Below are 15,000 nucleotides of genomic sequence, written 5' to 3'. Positions count from 1 at the left end.
AAAGCTTACAGCACCTGGTATTCCCAGGCGGTCTCCCATCCAAGTACTAACCAGGCCCGACCCTGCTTAGCTTCCGAGATCGGACGAGATCGGGCGTGTTCAGAGTGGTATGGCCGTAAGCAATTGAGGCGGCGGCAGGGAGGCCTTTTATACACGGCTTAGCCTGTGCCTACTGCAGGGCCCTTTGAAAACCGGCCACCAAATGGGCCTATTTCTCTGCCCTCTATTATCATTGACGCCCTCAGCCGTTGTGCTCACCGGGAGCAAGGCCGCCGTCTTTTCTCTCCCCTACATTTGCGCTGTTCAGCGACGGCAGGGACACAAATGCATGCTGTGATAAGTTTGCAGCCTCCCCGAGGGAAAGCCAGCTGTTGCTGGCACACGGGACGTGATGTCGTCCTTGTACTTCCTCTGCAAAAGTGACTGCACTGCCGCTGGCCAGCACTGTTGTTGGAGGCCCCCTGTCTCCCCCGGAGAGGGAGCAGCGCCCTCTGCTGCCTAGAAAGATGAAAAAGCTTACAGCACCTGGTATTCCCAGGCGGTCTCCCATCCAAGTACTAACCAGGCCCGACCCTGCTTAGCTTCCGAGATCGGACGAGATCGGGCGTGTTCAGAGTGGTATGGCCGTAAGCAATTGAGGCGGCGGCAGGGAGGCCTTTTATACACGGCTTAGCCTGTGCCTACTGCAGGGCCCTTTGAAAACCGGCCACCAAATGGGCCTATTTCTCTGCCCTCTATTATCATTGACGCCCTCAGCCGTTGTGCTCACCGGGAGCAAGGCCGCCGTCTTTTCTCTCCCCTACATTTGCGCTGTTCAGCGACGGCAGGGACACAAATGCATGCTGTGATAAGTTTGCAGCCTCCCCGAGGGAAAGCCAGCTGTTGCTGGCACACGGGACGTGATGTCGTCCTTGTACTTCCTCTGCAAAAGTGACTGCACTGCCGCTGGCCAGCACTGTTGTTGGAGGCCCCCTGTCTCCCCCGGAGAGGGAGCAGCGCCCTCTGCTGCCTAGAAAGATGAAAAAGCTTACAGCACCTGGTATTCCCAGGCGGTCTCCCATCCAAGTACTAACCAGGCCCGACCCTGCTTAGCTTCCGAGATCGGACGAGATCGGGCGTGTTCAGAGTGGTATGGCCGTAAGCAATTGAGGCGGCGGCAGGGAGGCCTTTTATACACGGCTTAGCCTGTGCCTACTGCAGGGCCCTTTGAAAACCGGCCACCAAATGGGCCTATTTCTCTGCCCTCTATTATCATTGACGCCCTCAGCCGTTGTGCTCACCGGGAGCAAGGCCGCAGTCTTTTTTCTCCCCTACATTTGCGCTGTTCAGCGACGGCAGGGACACAAATGCATGCTGTGATAAGTTTGCAGCCTCCCCGAGGGAAAGCCAGCTGTTGCTGGCACACGGGACGTGATGTCGTCCTTGTACTTCCTCTGCAAAAGTGACTGCACTGCCGCTGGCCAGCACTGTTGTTGGAGGCCCCCTGTCTCCCCCGGAGAGGGAGCAGCGCCCTCTGCTGCCTAGAAAGATGAAAAAGCTTACAGCACCTGGTATTCCCAGGCGGTCTCCCATCCAAGTACTAACCAGGCCCGACCCTGCTTAGCTTCCGAGATCGGACGAGATCGGGCGTGTTCAGAGTGGTATGGCCGTAAGCAATTGAGGCGGCGGCAGGGAGGCCTTTTATACACGGCTTAGCCTGTGCCTACTGCAGGGCCCTTTGAAAACCGGCCACCAAATGGGCCTATTTCTCTGCCCTCTATTATCATTGACGCCCTCAGCCGTTGTGCTCACCGGGAGCAAGGCCGCCGTCTTTTCTCTCCCCTACATTTGCGCTGTTCAGCGACGGCAGGGACACAAATGCATGCTGTGATAAGTTTGCAGCCTCCCCGAGGGAAAGCCAGCTGTTGCTGGCACACGGGACGTGATGTCGTCCTTGTACTTCCTCTGCAAAAGTGACTGCACTGCCGCTGGCCAGCACTGTTGTTGGAGGCCCCCTGTCTCCCCCGGAGAGGGAGCAGCGCCCTCTGCTGCCTAGAAAGATGAAAAAGCTTACAGCACCTGGTATTCCCAGGCGGTCTCCCATCCAAGTACTAACCAGGCCCGACCCTGCTTAGCTTCCGAGATCGGACGAGATCGGGCGTGCTCAGAGTGGTATGGCCGTAAGCAATTGAGGCGGCGGCAGGGAGGCCTTTTATACACGGCTTAGCCTGTGCCTACTGCAGGGCCCTTTGAAAACCGGCCACCAAATGGGCCTATTTCTCTGCCCTCTATTATCATTGACGCCCTCAGCCGTTGTGCTCACCGGGAGCAAGGCCGCCGTCTTTTCTCTCCCCTACATTTGCGCTGTTCAGCGACGGCAGGGACACAAATGCATGCTGTGATAAGTTTGCAGCCTCCCCGAGGGAAAGCCAGCTGTTGCTGGCACACGGGACGTGATGTCGTCCTTGTACTTCCTCTGCAAAAGTGACTGCACTGCCGCTGGCCAGCACTGTTGTTGGAGGCCCCCTGTCTCCCCCGGAGAGGGAGCAGCGCCCTCTGCTGCCTAGAAAGATGAAAAAGCTTACAGCACCTGGTATTCCCAGGCGGTCTCCCATCCAAGTACTAACCAGGCCCGACCCTGCTTAGCTTCCGAGATCGGACGAGATCGGGCGTGTTCAGAGTGGTATGGCCGTAAGCAATTGAGGCGGCGGCAGGGAGGCCTTTTATACACGGCTTAGCCTGTGCCTACTGCAGGGCCCTTTGAAAACCGGCCACCAAATGGGCCTATTTCTCTGCCCTCTATTATCATTGACGCCCTCAGCCGTTGTGCTCACCGGGAGCAAGGCCGCCGTCTTTTCTCTCCCCTACATTTGCGCTGTTCAGCGACGGCAGGGACACAAATGCATGCTGTGATAAGTTTGCAGCCTCCCCGAGGGAAAGCCAGCTGTTGCTGGCACACGGGACGTGATGTCGTCCTTGTACTTCCTCTGCAAAAGTGACTGCACTGCCGCTGGCCAGCACTGTTGTTGGAGGCCCCCTGTCTCCCCCGGAGAGGGAGCAGCGCCCTCTGCTGCCTAGAAAGATGAAAAAGCTTACAGCACCTGGTATTCCCAGGCGGTCTCCCATCCAAGTACTAACCAGGCCCGACCCTGCTTAGCTTCCGAGATCGGACGAGATCGGGCGTGTTCAGAGTGGTATGGCCGTAAGCAATTGAGGCGGCGGCAGGGAGGCCTTTTATACACGGCTTAGCCTGTGCCTACTGCAGGGCCCTTTGAAAACCGGCCACCAAATGGGCCTATTTCTCTGCCCTCTATTATCATTGACGCCCTCAGCCGTTGTGCTCACCGGGAGCAAGGCCGCCGTCTTTTCTCTCCCCTACATTTGCGCTGTTCAGCGACGGCAGGGACACAAATGCATGCTGTGATAAGTTTGCAGCCTCCCCGAGGGAAAGCCAGCTGTTGCTGGCACACGGGACGTGATGTCGTCCTTGTACTTCCTCTGCAAAAGTGACTGCACTGCCGCTGGCCAGCACTGTTGTTGGAGGCCCCCTGTCTCCCCCGGAGAGGGAGCAGCGCCCTCTGCTGCCTAGAAAGATGAAAAAGCTTACAGCACCTGGTATTCCCAGGCGGTCTCCCATCCAAGTACTAACCAGGCCCGACCCTGCTTAGCTTCCGAGATCGGACGAGATCGGGCGTGTTCAGAGTGGTATGGCCGTAAGCAATTGAGGCGGCGGCAGGGAGGCCTTTTATACACGGCTTAGCCTGTGCCTACTGCAGGGCCCTTTGAAAACCGGCCACCAAATGGGCCTATTTCTCTGCCCTCTATTATCATTGACGCCCTCAGCCGTTGTGCTCACCGGGAGCAAGGCCGCCGTCTTTTCTCTCCCCTACATTTGCGCTGTTCAGCGACGGCAGGGACACAAATGCATGCTGTGATAAGTTTGCAGCCTCCCCGAGGGAAAGCCAGCTGTTGCTGGCACACGGGACGTGATGTCGTCCTTGTACTTCCTCTGCAAAAGTGACTGCACTGCCGCTGGCCAGCACTGTTGTTGGAGGCCCCCTGTCTCCCCCGGAGAGGGAGCAGCGCCCTCTGCTGCCTAGAAAGATGAAAAAGCTTACAGCACCTGGTATTCCCAGGCGGTCTCCCATCCAAGTACTAACCAGGCCCGACCCTGCTTAGCTTCCGAGATCGGACGAGATCGGGCGTGTTCAGAGTGGTATGGCCGTAAGCAATTGAGGCGGCGGCAGGGAGGCCTTTTATACACGGCTTAGCCTGTGCCTACTGCAGGGCCCTTTGAAAACCGGCCACCAAATGGGCCTATTTCTCTGCCCTCTATTATCATTGACGCCCTCAGCCGTTGTGCTCACCGGGAGCAAGGCCGCCGTCTTTTCTCTCCCCTACATTTGCGCTGTTCAGCGACGGCAGGGACACAAATGCATGCTGTGATAAGTTTGCAGCCTCCCCGAGGGAAAGCCAGCTGTTGCTGGCACACGGGACGTGATGTCGTCCTTGTACTTCCTCTGCAAAAGTGACTGCACTGCCGCTGGCCAGCACTGTTGTTGGAGGCCCCCTGTCTCCCCCGGAGAGGGAGCAGCGCCCTCTGCTGCCTAGAAAGATGAAAAAGCTTACAGCACCTGGTATTCCCAGGCGGTCTCCCATCCAAGTACTAACCAGGCCCGACCCTGCTTAGCTTCCGAGATCGGACGAGATCGGGCGTGTTCAGAGTGGTATGGCCGTAAGCAATTGAGGCGGCGGCAGGGAGGCCTTTTATACACGGCTTAGCCTGTGCCTACTGCAGGGCCCTTTGAAAACCGGCCACCAAATGGGCCTATTTCTCTGCCCTCTATTATCATTGACGCCCTCAGCCGTTGTGCTCACCGGGAGCAAGGCCGCAGTCTTTTCTCTCCCCTACATTTGCGCTGTTCAGCGACGGCAGGGACACAAATGCATGCTGTGATAAGTTTGCAGCCTCCCCGAGGGAAAGCCAGCTGTTGCTGGCACACGGGACGTGATGTCGTCCTTGTACTTCCTCTGCAAAAGTGACTGCACTGCCGCTGGCCAGCACTGTTGTTGGAGGCCCCCTGTCTCCCCCGGAGAGGGAGCAGCGCCCTCTGCTGCCTAGAAAGATGAAAAAGCTTACAGCACCTGGTATTCCCAGGCGGTCTCCCATCCAAGTACTAACCAGGCCCGACCCTGCTTAGCTTCCGAGATCGGACGAGATCGGGCGTGTTCAGAGTGGTATGGCCGTAAGCAATTGAGGCGGCGGCAGGGAGGCCTTTTATACACGGCTTAGCCTGTGCCTACTGCAGGGCCCTTTGAAAACCGGCCACCAAATGGGCCTATTTCTCTGCCCTCTATTATCATTGACGCCCTCAGCCGTTGTGCTCACCGGGAGCAAGGCCGCAGTCTTTTCTCTCCCCTACATTTGCGCTGTTCAGCGACGGCAGGGACACAAATGCATGCTGTGATAAGTTTGCAGCCTCTCCGAGGGAAAGCCAGCTGTTGCTGGCACACGGGACGTGATGTCGTCCTTGTACTTCCTCTGCAAAAGTGACTGCACTGCCGCTGGCCAGCACTGTTGTTGGAGGCCCCCTGTCTCCCCCGGAGAGGGAGCAGCGCCCTCTGCTGCCTAGAAAGATGAAAAAGCTTACAGCACCTGGTATTCCCAGGCGGTCTCCCATCCAAGTACTAACCAGGCCCGACCCTGCTTAGCTTCCGAGATCGGACGAGATCGGGCGTGTTCAGAGTGGTATGGCCGTAAGCAATTGAGGCGGCGGCAGGGAGGCCTTTTATACACGGCTTAGCCTGTGCCTACTGCAGGGCCCTTTGAAAACCGGCCACCAAATGGGCCTATTTCTCTGCCCTCTATTATCATTGACGCCCTCAGCCGTTGTGCTCACCGGGAGCAAGGCCGCAGTCTTTTCTCTCCCCTACATTTGCGCTGTTCAGCGACGGCAGGGACACAAATGCATGCTGTGATAAGTTTGCAGCCTCCCCGAGGGAAAGCCAGCTGTTGCTGGCACACGGGACGTGATGTCGTCCTTGTACTTCCTCTGCAAAAGTGACTGCACTGCCGCTGGCCAGCACTGTTGTTGGAGGCCCCCTGTCTCCCCCGGAGAGGGAGCAGCGCCCTCTGCTGCCTAGAAAGATGAAAAAGCTTACAGCACCTGGTATTCCCAGGCGGTCTCCCATCCAAGTACTAACCAGGCCCGACCCTGCTTAGCTTCCGAGATCGGACGAGATCGGGCGTGTTCAGAGTGGTATGGCCGTAAGCAATTGAGGCGGCGGCAGGGAGGCCTTTTATACACGGCTTAGCCTGTGCCTCCTGCAGGGCCCTTTGAAAACCGGCCACCAAATGGGCCTATTTCTCTGCCCTCTATTATCATTGACGCCCTCAGCCGTTGTGCTCACCGGGAGCAAGGCCGCAGTCTTTTCTCTCCCCTACATTTGCGCTGTTCAGCGACGGCAGGGACACAAATGCATGCTGTGATAAGTTTGCAGCCTCCCCGAGGGAAAGCCAGCTGTTGCTGGCACACGGGACGTGATGTCGTCCTTGTACTTCCTCTGCAAAAGTGACTGCACTGCCGCTGGCCAGCACTGTTGTTGGAGGCCCCCTGTCTCCCCCGGAGAGGGAGCAGCGCCCTCTGCTGCCTAGAAAGATGAAAAAGCTTACAGCACCTGGTATTCCCAGGCGGTCTCCCATCCAAGTACTAACCAGGCCCGACCCTGCTTAGCTTCCGAGATCGGACGAGATCGGGCGTGTTCAGAGTGGTATGGCCGTAAGCAATTGAGGCGGCGGCAGGGAGGCCTTTTATACACGGCTTAGCCTGTGCCTACTGCAGGGCCCTTTGAAAACCGGCCACCAAATGGGCCTATTTCTCTGCCCTCTATTATCATTGACGCCCTCAGCCGTTGTGCTCACCGGGAGCAAGGCCGCCGTCTTTTCTCTCCCCTACATTTGCGCTGTTCAGCGACGGCAGGGACACAAATGCATGCTGTGATAAGTTTGCAGCCTCCCCGAGGGAAAGCCAGCTGTTGCTGGCACACGGGACGTGATGTCGTCCTTGTACTTCCTCTGCAAAAGTGACTGCACTGCCGCTGGCCAGCACTGTTGTTGGAGGCCCCCTGTCTCCCCCGGAGAGGGAGCAGCGCCCTCTGCTGCCTAGAAAGATGAAAAAGCTTACAGCACCTGGTATTCCCAGGCGGTCTCCCATCCAAGTACTAACCAGGCCCGACCCTGCTTAGCTTCCGAGATCGGACGAGATCGGGCGTGTTCAGAGTGGTATGGCCGTAAGCAATTGAGGCGGCGGCAGGGAGGCCTTTTATACACGGCTTAGCCTGTGCCTACTGCAGGGCCCTTTGAAAACCGGCCACCAAATGGGCCTATTTCTCTGCCCTCTATTATCATTGACGCCCTCAGCCGTTGTGCTCACCGGGAGCAAGGCCGCAGTCTTTTCTCTCCCCTACATTTGCGCTGTTCAGCGACGGCAGGGACACAAATGCATGCTGTGATAAGTTTGCAGCCTCCCCGAGGGAAAGCCAGCTGTTGCTGGCACACGGGACGTGATGTCGTCCTTGTACTTCCTCTGCAAAAGTGACTGCACTGCCGCTGGCCAGCACTGTTGTTGGAGGCCCCCTGTCTCCCCCGGAGAGGGAGCAGCGCCCTCTGCTGCCTAGAAAGATGAAAAAGCTTACAGCACCTGGTATTCCCAGGCGGTCTCCCATCCAAGTACTAACCAGGCCCGACCCTGCTTAGCTTCCGAGATCGGACGAGATCGGGCGTGTTCAGAGTGGTATGGCCGTAAGCAATTGAGGCGGCGGCAGGGAGGCCTTTTATACACGGCTTAGCCTGTGCCTACTGCAGGGCCCTTTGAAAACCGGCCACCAAATGGGCCTATTTCTCTGCCCTCTATTATCATTGACGCCCTCAGCCGTTGTGCTCACCGGGAGCAAGGCCGCAGTCTTTTCTCTCCCCTACATTTGCGCTGTTCAGCGACGGCAGGGACACAAATGCATGCTGTGATAAGTTTGCAGCCTCCCCGAGGGAAAGCCAGCTGTTGCTGGCACACGGGACGTGATGTCGTCCTTGTACTTCCTCTGCAAAAGTGACTGCACTGCCGCTGGCCAGCACTGTTGTTGGAGGCCCCCTGTCTCCCCCGGAGAGGGAGCAGCGCCCTCTGCTGCCTAGAAAGATGAAAAAGCTTACAGCACCTGGTATTCCCAGGCGGTCTCCCATCCAAGTACTAACCAGGCCCGACCCTGCTTAGCTTCCGAGATCGGACGAGATCGGGCGTGTTCAGAGTGGTATGGCCGTAAGCAATTGAGGCGGCGGCAGGGAGGCCTTTTATACACGGCTTAGCCTGTGCCTACTGCAGGGCCCTTTGAAAAGCGGCCACCAAATGGGCCTATTTCTCTGCCCTCTATTATCATTGACGCCCTCAGCCGTTGTGCTCACCGGGAGCAAGGCCGCAGTCTTTTCTCTCCCCTACATTTGCGCTGTTCAGCGACGGCAGGGACACAAATGCATGCTGTGATAAGTTTGCAGCCTCCCCGAGGGAAAGCCAGCTGTTGCTGGCACACGGGACGTGATGTCGTCCTTGTACTTCCTCTGCAAAAGTGACTGCACTGCCGCTGGCCAGCACTGTTGTTGGAGGCCCCCTGTCTCCCCCGGAGAGGGAGCAGCGCCCTCTGCTGCCTAGAAAGATGAAAAAGCTTACAGCACCTGGTATTCCCAGGCGGTCTCCCATCCAAGTACTAACCAGGCCCGACCCTGCTTAGCTTCCGAGATCGGACGAGATCGGGCGTGTTCAGAGTGGTATGGCCGTAAGCAATTGAGGCGGCGGCAGGGAGGCCTTTTATACACGGCTTAGCCTGTGCCTACTGCAGGGCCCTTTGAAAACCGGCCACCAAATGGGCCTATTTCTCTGCCCTCTATTATCATTGACGCCCTCAGCCGTTGTGCTCACCGGGAGCAAGGCCGCAGTCTTTTCTCTCCCCTACATTTGCGCTGTGATAAGTTTGCAGCCTCCCCGAGGGAAAGCCAGCTGTTGCTGGCACACGGGACGTGATGTCGTCCTTGTACTTCCTCTGCAAAAGTGACTGCACTGCCGCTGGCCAGCACTGTTGTTGGAGGCCCCCTGTCTCCCCCGGAGAGGGAGCAGCGCCCTCTGCTGCCTAGAAAGATGAAAAAGCTTACAGCACCTGGTATTCCCAGGCGGTCTCCCATCCAAGTACTAACCAGGCCCGACCCTGCTTAGCTTCCGAGATCGGACGAGATCGGGCGTGTTCAGAGTGGTATGGCCGTAAGCAATTGAGGCGGCGGCAGGGAGGCCTTTTATACACGGCTTAGCCTGTGCCTACTGCAGGGCCCTTTGAAAACCGGCCACCAAATGGGCCTATTTCTCTGCCCTCTATTATCATTGACGCCCTCAGCCGTTGTGCTCACCGGGAGCAAGGCCGCAGTCTTTTCTCTCCCCTACATTTGCGCTGTTCAGCGACGGCAGGGACACAAATGCATGCTGTGATAAGTTTGCAGCCTCCCCGAGGGAAAGCCAGCTGTTGCTGGCACACGGGACGTGATGTCGTCCTTGTACTTCCTCTGCAAAAGTGACTGCACTGCCGCTGGCCAGCACTGTTGTTGGAGGCCCCCTGTCTCCCCCGGAGAGGGAGCAGCGCCCTCTGCTGCCTAGAAAGATGAAAAAGCTTACAGCACCTGGTATTCCCAGGCGGTCTCCCATCCAAGTACTAACCAGGCCCGACCCTGCTTAGCTTCCGAGATCGGACGAGATCGGGCGTGTTCAGAGTGGTATGGCCGTAAGCAATTGAGGCGGCGGCAGGGAGGCCTTTTATACACGGCTTAGCCTGTGCCTACTGCAGGGCCCTTTGAAAACCGGCCACCAAATGGGCCTATTTCTCTGCCCTCTATTATCATTGACGCCCTCAGCCGTTGTGCTCACCGGGAGCAAGGCCGCAGTCTTTTCTCTCCCCTACATTTGCGCTGTTCAGCGACGGCAGGGACACAAATGCATGCTGTGATAAGTTTGCAGCCTCCCCGAGGGAAAGCCAGCTGTTGCTGGCACACGGGACGTGATGTCGTCCTTGTACTTCCTCTGCAAAAGTGACTGCACTGCCGCTGGCCAGCACTGTTGTTGGAGGCCCCCTGTCTCCCCCGGAGAGGGAGCAGCGCCCTCTGCTGCCTAGAAAGATGAAAAAGCTTACAGCACCTGGTATTCCCAGGCGGTCTCCCATCCAAGTACTAACCAGGCCCGACCCTGCTTAGCTTCCGAGATCGGACGAGATCGGGCGTGTTCAGAGTGGTATGGCCGTAAGCAATTGAGGCGGCGGCAGGGAGGCCTTTTATACACGGCTTAGCCTGTGCCTACTGCAGGGCCCTTTGAAAACCGGCCACCAAATGGGCCTATTTCTCTGCCCTCTATTATCATTGACGCCCTCAGCCGTTGTGCTCACCGGGAGCAAGGCCGCAGTCTTTTCTCTCCCCTACATTTGCGCTGTTCAGCGACGGCAGGGACACAAATGCATGCTGTGATAAGTTTGCAGCCTCCCCGAGGGAAAGCCAGCTGTTGCTGGCACACGGGACGTGATGTCGTCCTTGTACTTCCTCTGCAAAAGTGACTGCACTGCCGCTGGCCAGCACTGTTGTTGGAGGCCCCCTGTCTCCCCCGGAGAGGGAGCAGCGCCCTCTGCTGCCTAGAAAGATGAAAAAGCTTACAGCACCTGGTATTCCCAGGCGGTCTCCCATCCAAGTACTAACCAGGCCCGACCCTGCTTAGCTTCCGAGATCGGACGAGATCGGGCGTGTTCAGAGTGGTATGGCCGTAAGCAATTGAGGCGGCGGCAGGGAGGCCTTTTATACACGGCTTAGCCTGTGCCTACTGCAGGGCCCTTTGAAAACCGGCCACCAAATGGGCCTATTTCTCTGCCCTCTATTATCATTGACGCCCTCAGCCGTTGTGCTCACCGGGAGCAAGGCCGCAGTCTTTTCTCTCCCCTACATTTGCGCTGTTCAGCGACGGCAGGGACACAAATGCATGCTGTGATAAGTTTGCAGCCTCCCCGAGGGAAAGCCAGCTGTTGCTGGCACACGGGACGTGATGTCGTCCTTGTACTTCCTCTGCAAAAGTGACTGCACTGCCGCTGGCCAGCACTGTTGTTGGAGGCCCCCTGTCTCCCCCGGAGAGGGAGCAGCGCCCTCTGCTGCCTAGAAAGATGAAAAAGCTTACAGCACCTGGTATTCCCAGGCGGTCTCCCATCCAAGTACTAACCAGGCCCGACCCTGCTTAGCTTCCGAGATCGGACGAGATCGGGCGTGTTCAGAGTGGTATGGCCGTAAGCAATTGAGGCGGCGGCAGGGAGGCCTTTTATACACGGCTTAGCCTGTGCCTACTGCAGGGCCCTTTGAAAACCGGCCACCAAATGGGCCTATTTCTCTGCCCTCTATTATCATTGACGCCCTCAGCCGTTGTGCTCACCGGGAGCAAGGCCGCAGTCTTTTCTCTCCCCTACATTTGCGCTGTTCAGCGACGGCAGGGACACAAATGCATGCTGTGATAAGTTTGCAGCCTCCCCGAGGGAAAGCCAGCTGTTGCTGGCACACGGGACGTGATGTCGTCCTTGTACTTCCTCTGCAAAAGTGACTGCACTGCCGCTGGCCAGCACTGTTGTTGGAGGCCCCCTGTCTCCCCCGGAGAGGGAGCAGCGCCCTCTGCTGCCTAGAAAGATGAAAAAGCTTACAGCACCTGGTATTCCCAGGCGGTCTCCCATCCAAGTACTAACCAGGCCCGACCCTGCTTAGCTTCCGAGATCGGACGAGATCGGGCGTGTTCAGAGTGGTATGGCCGTAAGCAATTGAGGCGGCGGCAGGGAGGCCTTTTATACACGGCTTAGCCTGTGCCTACTGCAGGGCCCTTTGAAAACCGGCCACCAAATGGGCCTATTTCTCTGCCCTCTATTATCATTGACGCCCTCAGCCGTTGTGCTCACCGGGAGCAAGGCCGCAGTCTTTTCTCTCCCCTACATTTGCGCTGTTCAGCGACGGCAGGGACACAAATGCATGCTGTGATAAGTTTGCAGCCTCCCCGAGGGAAAGCCAGCTGTTGCTGGCACACGGGACGTGATGTCGTCCTTGTACTTCCTCTGCAAAAGTGACTGCACTGCCGCTGGCCAGCACTGTTGTTGGAGGCCCCCTGTCTCCCCCGGAGAGGGAGCAGCGCCCTCTGCTGCCTAGAAAGATGAAAAAGCTTACAGCACCTGGTATTCCCAGGCGGTCTCCCATCCAAGTACTAACCAGGCCCGACCCTGCTTAGCTTCCGAGATCGGACGAGATCGGGCGTGTTCAGAGTGGTATGGCCGTAAGCAATTGAGGCGGCGGCAGGGAGGCCTTTTATACACGGCTTAGCCTGTGCCTACTGCAGGGCCCTTTGAAAACCGGCCACCAAATGGGCCTATTTCTCTGCCCTCTATTATCATTGACGCCCTCAGCCGTTGTGCTCACCGGGAGCAAGGCCGCAGTCTTTTCTCTCCCCTACATTTGCGCTGTTCAGCGACGGCAGGGACACAAATGCATGCTGTGATAAGTTTGCAGCCTCCCCGAGGGAAAGCCAGCTGTTGCTGGCACACGGGACGTGATGTCGTCCTTGTACTTCCTCTGCAAAAGTGACTGCACTGCCGCTGGCCAGCACTGTTGTTGGAGGCCCCCTGTCTCCCCCGGAGAGGGAGCAGCGTCCTCTGCTGCCTAGAAAGATGAAAAAGCTTACAGCACCTGGTATTCCCAGGCGGTCTCCCATCCAAGTACTAACCAGGCCCGACCCTGCTTAGCTTCCGAGATCGGACGAGATCGGGCGTGTTCAGAGTGGTATGGCCGTAAGCAATTGAGGCGGCGGCAGGGAGGCCTTTTATACACGGCTTAGCCTGTGCCTACTGCAGGGCCCTTTGAAAACCGGCCACCAAATGGGCCTATTTCTCTGCCCTCTATTATCATTGACGCCCTCAGCCGTTGTGCTCACCGGGAGCAAGGCCGCAGTCTTTTCTCTCCCCTACATTTGCGCTGTTCAGCGACGGCAGGGACACAAATGCATGCTGTGATAAGTTTGCAGCCTCCCCGAGGGAAAGCCAGCTGTTGCTGGCACACGGGACGTGATGTCGTCCTTGTACTTCCTCTGCAAAAGTGACTGCACTGCCGCTGGCCAGCACTGTTGTTGGAGGCCCCCTGTCTCCCCCGGAGAGGGAGCAGCGCCCTCTGCTGCCTAGAAAGATGAAAAAGCTTACAGCACCTGGTATTCCCAGGCGGTCTCCCATCCAAGTACTAACCAGGCCCGACCCTGCTTAGCTTCCGAGATCGGACGAGATCGGGCGTGTTCAGAGTGGTATGGCCGTAAGCAATTGAGGCGGCGGCAGGGAGGCCTTTTATACACGGCTTAGCCTGTGCCTACTGCAGGGCCCTTTGAAAACCGGCCACCAAATGGGCCTATTTCTCTGCCCTCTATTATCATTGACGCCCTCAGCCGTTGTGCTCACCGGGAGCAAGGCCGCAGTCTTTTCTCTCCCCTACATTTGCGCTGTTCAGCGACGGCAGGGACACAAATGCATGCTGTGATAAGTTTGCAGCCTCCCCGAGGGAAAGCCAGCTGTTGCTGGCACACGGGACGTGATGTCGTCCTTGTACTTCCTCTGCAAAAGTGACTGCACTGCCGCTGGCCAGCACTGTTGTTGGAGGCCCCCTGTCTCCCCCGGAGAGGGAGCAGCGCCCTCTGCTGCCTAGAAAGATGAAAAAGCTTACAGCACCTGGTATTCCCAGGCGGTCTCCCATCCAAGTACTAACCAGGCCCGACCCTGCTTAGCTTCCGAGATCGGACGAGATCGGGCGTGTTCAGAGTGGTATGGCCGTAAGCAATTGAGGCGGCGGCAGGGAGGCCTTTTATACACGGCTTAGCCTGTGCCTACTGCAGGGCCCTTTGAAAACCGGCCACCAAATGGGCCTATTTCTCTGCCCTCTATTATCATTGACGCCCTCAGCCGTTGTGCTCACCGGGAGCAAGGCCGCAGTCTTTTCTCTCCCCTACATTTGCGCTGTTCAGCGACGGCAGGGACACAAATGCATGCTGTGATAAGTTTGCAGCCTCCCCGAGGGAAAGCCAGCTGTTGCTGGCACACGGGACGTGATGTCGTCCTTGTACTTCCTCTGCAAAAGTGACTGCACTGCCGCTGGCCAGCACTGTTGTTGGAGGCCCCCTGTCTCCCCCGGAGAGGGAGCAGCGCCCTCTGCTGCCTAGAAAGATGAAAAAGCTTACAGCACCTGGTATTCCCAGGCGGTCTCCCATCCAAGTACTAACCAGGCCCGACCCTGCTTAGCTTCCGAGATCGGACGAGATCGGGCGTGTTCAGAGTGGTATGGCCGTAAGCAATTGAGGCGGCGGCAGGGAGGCCTTTTATACACGGCTTAGCCTGTGCCTACTGCAGGGCCCTTTGAAAACCGGCCACCAAATGGGCCTATTTCTCTGCCCTCTATTATCATTGACGCCCTCAGCCGTTGTGCTCACCGGGAGCAAGGCCGCAGTCTTTTCTCTCCCCTACATTTGCGCTGTTCAGCGACGGCAGGGACACAAATGCATGCTGTGATAAGTTTGCAGCCTCCCCGAGGGAAAGCCAGCTGTTGCTGGCACACGGGACGTGATGTCGTCCTTGTACTTCCTCTGCAAAAGTGACTGCACTGCCGCTGGCCAGCACTGTTGTTGGAGGCCCCCTGTCTCCCCCGGAGAGGGAGCAGCGCCCTCTGCTGCCTAGAAAGATGAAAAAGCTTACAGCACCTGGTATTCCCAGGCGGTCTCCCATCCAAGTACTAACCAGGCCCGACCCTGCTTAGCTTCCGAGATCGGACGAGATCGGGCGTGTTCAGAGTGGTATGGCCGTAAGCAATTGAGGCGGCGGCAGGGAGGCCTTTTATACACGGCTTAGCCTGTGCCTACTGCAGGGCCCTTTGAAAACCGGCCACCAAATGGGCCTATT

General features: G+C 57.6%; 30 non-coding genes across 30 annotated transcripts; all 30 read right to left on the bottom strand.

Moving 5' to 3' along the window:
• Nucleotides 1-2: 2 nt before the first annotated feature.
• Nucleotides 3-121, bottom strand: LOC144541560 (5S ribosomal RNA). The gene has a single exon (XR_013506676.1). It is a non-coding gene; the product is annotated as a 5S ribosomal RNA (ribosomal RNA).
• Nucleotides 122-513: 392 nt separating this feature from the next.
• On the bottom strand, nt 514-632 carry LOC144541559 (5S ribosomal RNA). Its single transcript, XR_013506675.1, has one exon. It is a non-coding gene; the product is annotated as a 5S ribosomal RNA (ribosomal RNA).
• Nucleotides 633-1,024: 392 nt separating this feature from the next.
• LOC144541558 (5S ribosomal RNA) lies at nt 1,025-1,143 on the bottom strand. The gene has a single exon (XR_013506674.1). It is a non-coding gene; the product is annotated as a 5S ribosomal RNA (ribosomal RNA).
• A 392-nt stretch (nt 1,144-1,535) lies between these two features.
• LOC144541557 (5S ribosomal RNA) lies at nt 1,536-1,654 on the bottom strand. The gene has a single exon (XR_013506673.1). It is a non-coding gene; the product is annotated as a 5S ribosomal RNA (ribosomal RNA).
• A 392-nt stretch (nt 1,655-2,046) lies between these two features.
• On the bottom strand, nt 2,047-2,165 carry LOC144540911 (5S ribosomal RNA). The gene has a single exon (XR_013506129.1). It is a non-coding gene; the product is annotated as a 5S ribosomal RNA (ribosomal RNA).
• A 392-nt stretch (nt 2,166-2,557) lies between these two features.
• LOC139930610 (5S ribosomal RNA) lies at nt 2,558-2,676 on the bottom strand. Its single transcript, XR_011785476.1, has one exon. It is a non-coding gene; the product is annotated as a 5S ribosomal RNA (ribosomal RNA).
• Nucleotides 2,677-3,068: 392 nt separating this feature from the next.
• Nucleotides 3,069-3,187, bottom strand: LOC144541556 (5S ribosomal RNA). The gene has a single exon (XR_013506672.1). It is a non-coding gene; the product is annotated as a 5S ribosomal RNA (ribosomal RNA).
• A 392-nt stretch (nt 3,188-3,579) lies between these two features.
• On the bottom strand, nt 3,580-3,698 carry LOC139930731 (5S ribosomal RNA). The gene has a single exon (XR_011785485.1). It is a non-coding gene; the product is annotated as a 5S ribosomal RNA (ribosomal RNA).
• A 392-nt stretch (nt 3,699-4,090) lies between these two features.
• Nucleotides 4,091-4,209, bottom strand: LOC139930785 (5S ribosomal RNA). The gene has a single exon (XR_011785488.1). It is a non-coding gene; the product is annotated as a 5S ribosomal RNA (ribosomal RNA).
• Nucleotides 4,210-4,601: 392 nt separating this feature from the next.
• LOC139930080 (5S ribosomal RNA) lies at nt 4,602-4,720 on the bottom strand. The gene has a single exon (XR_011785447.1). It is a non-coding gene; the product is annotated as a 5S ribosomal RNA (ribosomal RNA).
• A 392-nt stretch (nt 4,721-5,112) lies between these two features.
• On the bottom strand, nt 5,113-5,231 carry LOC139930136 (5S ribosomal RNA). The gene has a single exon (XR_011785448.1). It is a non-coding gene; the product is annotated as a 5S ribosomal RNA (ribosomal RNA).
• A 392-nt stretch (nt 5,232-5,623) lies between these two features.
• On the bottom strand, nt 5,624-5,742 carry LOC139930200 (5S ribosomal RNA). Its single transcript, XR_011785455.1, has one exon. It is a non-coding gene; the product is annotated as a 5S ribosomal RNA (ribosomal RNA).
• A 392-nt stretch (nt 5,743-6,134) lies between these two features.
• On the bottom strand, nt 6,135-6,253 carry LOC139930262 (5S ribosomal RNA). The gene has a single exon (XR_011785459.1). It is a non-coding gene; the product is annotated as a 5S ribosomal RNA (ribosomal RNA).
• A 392-nt stretch (nt 6,254-6,645) lies between these two features.
• Nucleotides 6,646-6,764, bottom strand: LOC139930318 (5S ribosomal RNA). Its single transcript, XR_011785461.1, has one exon. It is a non-coding gene; the product is annotated as a 5S ribosomal RNA (ribosomal RNA).
• A 392-nt stretch (nt 6,765-7,156) lies between these two features.
• On the bottom strand, nt 7,157-7,275 carry LOC139930377 (5S ribosomal RNA). Its single transcript, XR_011785467.1, has one exon. It is a non-coding gene; the product is annotated as a 5S ribosomal RNA (ribosomal RNA).
• A 392-nt stretch (nt 7,276-7,667) lies between these two features.
• LOC139930427 (5S ribosomal RNA) lies at nt 7,668-7,786 on the bottom strand. The gene has a single exon (XR_011785468.1). It is a non-coding gene; the product is annotated as a 5S ribosomal RNA (ribosomal RNA).
• Nucleotides 7,787-8,178: 392 nt separating this feature from the next.
• Nucleotides 8,179-8,297, bottom strand: LOC139930485 (5S ribosomal RNA). The gene has a single exon (XR_011785471.1). It is a non-coding gene; the product is annotated as a 5S ribosomal RNA (ribosomal RNA).
• Nucleotides 8,298-8,689: 392 nt separating this feature from the next.
• Nucleotides 8,690-8,808, bottom strand: LOC139930557 (5S ribosomal RNA). The gene has a single exon (XR_011785475.1). It is a non-coding gene; the product is annotated as a 5S ribosomal RNA (ribosomal RNA).
• Nucleotides 8,809-9,168: 360 nt separating this feature from the next.
• LOC144541553 (5S ribosomal RNA) lies at nt 9,169-9,287 on the bottom strand. The gene has a single exon (XR_013506669.1). It is a non-coding gene; the product is annotated as a 5S ribosomal RNA (ribosomal RNA).
• A 392-nt stretch (nt 9,288-9,679) lies between these two features.
• LOC144541551 (5S ribosomal RNA) lies at nt 9,680-9,798 on the bottom strand. Its single transcript, XR_013506667.1, has one exon. It is a non-coding gene; the product is annotated as a 5S ribosomal RNA (ribosomal RNA).
• Nucleotides 9,799-10,190: 392 nt separating this feature from the next.
• Nucleotides 10,191-10,309, bottom strand: LOC144541550 (5S ribosomal RNA). Its single transcript, XR_013506666.1, has one exon. It is a non-coding gene; the product is annotated as a 5S ribosomal RNA (ribosomal RNA).
• Nucleotides 10,310-10,701: 392 nt separating this feature from the next.
• On the bottom strand, nt 10,702-10,820 carry LOC144541549 (5S ribosomal RNA). Its single transcript, XR_013506665.1, has one exon. It is a non-coding gene; the product is annotated as a 5S ribosomal RNA (ribosomal RNA).
• Nucleotides 10,821-11,212: 392 nt separating this feature from the next.
• On the bottom strand, nt 11,213-11,331 carry LOC144541548 (5S ribosomal RNA). Its single transcript, XR_013506664.1, has one exon. It is a non-coding gene; the product is annotated as a 5S ribosomal RNA (ribosomal RNA).
• Nucleotides 11,332-11,723: 392 nt separating this feature from the next.
• On the bottom strand, nt 11,724-11,842 carry LOC144541547 (5S ribosomal RNA). The gene has a single exon (XR_013506663.1). It is a non-coding gene; the product is annotated as a 5S ribosomal RNA (ribosomal RNA).
• A 392-nt stretch (nt 11,843-12,234) lies between these two features.
• LOC144541546 (5S ribosomal RNA) lies at nt 12,235-12,353 on the bottom strand. Its single transcript, XR_013506662.1, has one exon. It is a non-coding gene; the product is annotated as a 5S ribosomal RNA (ribosomal RNA).
• A 392-nt stretch (nt 12,354-12,745) lies between these two features.
• Nucleotides 12,746-12,864, bottom strand: LOC144541545 (5S ribosomal RNA). The gene has a single exon (XR_013506661.1). It is a non-coding gene; the product is annotated as a 5S ribosomal RNA (ribosomal RNA).
• Nucleotides 12,865-13,256: 392 nt separating this feature from the next.
• On the bottom strand, nt 13,257-13,375 carry LOC144541544 (5S ribosomal RNA). Its single transcript, XR_013506660.1, has one exon. It is a non-coding gene; the product is annotated as a 5S ribosomal RNA (ribosomal RNA).
• Nucleotides 13,376-13,767: 392 nt separating this feature from the next.
• LOC144541543 (5S ribosomal RNA) lies at nt 13,768-13,886 on the bottom strand. The gene has a single exon (XR_013506659.1). It is a non-coding gene; the product is annotated as a 5S ribosomal RNA (ribosomal RNA).
• A 392-nt stretch (nt 13,887-14,278) lies between these two features.
• LOC144541542 (5S ribosomal RNA) lies at nt 14,279-14,397 on the bottom strand. The gene has a single exon (XR_013506658.1). It is a non-coding gene; the product is annotated as a 5S ribosomal RNA (ribosomal RNA).
• A 392-nt stretch (nt 14,398-14,789) lies between these two features.
• LOC144541540 (5S ribosomal RNA) lies at nt 14,790-14,908 on the bottom strand. The gene has a single exon (XR_013506656.1). It is a non-coding gene; the product is annotated as a 5S ribosomal RNA (ribosomal RNA).
• Nucleotides 14,909-15,000: the final 92 nt, after the last annotated feature.

The sequence above is a fragment of the Centroberyx gerrardi genome, chromosome 10 (genome assembly GCF_048128805.1).
Source record: "Centroberyx gerrardi isolate f3 chromosome 10, fCenGer3.hap1.cur.20231027, whole genome shotgun sequence".
NCBI lineage: Eukaryota > Metazoa > Chordata > Actinopteri > Beryciformes > Berycidae > Centroberyx > Centroberyx gerrardi.
This window is presented reverse-complemented; position numbering and strand designations above follow the sequence as displayed.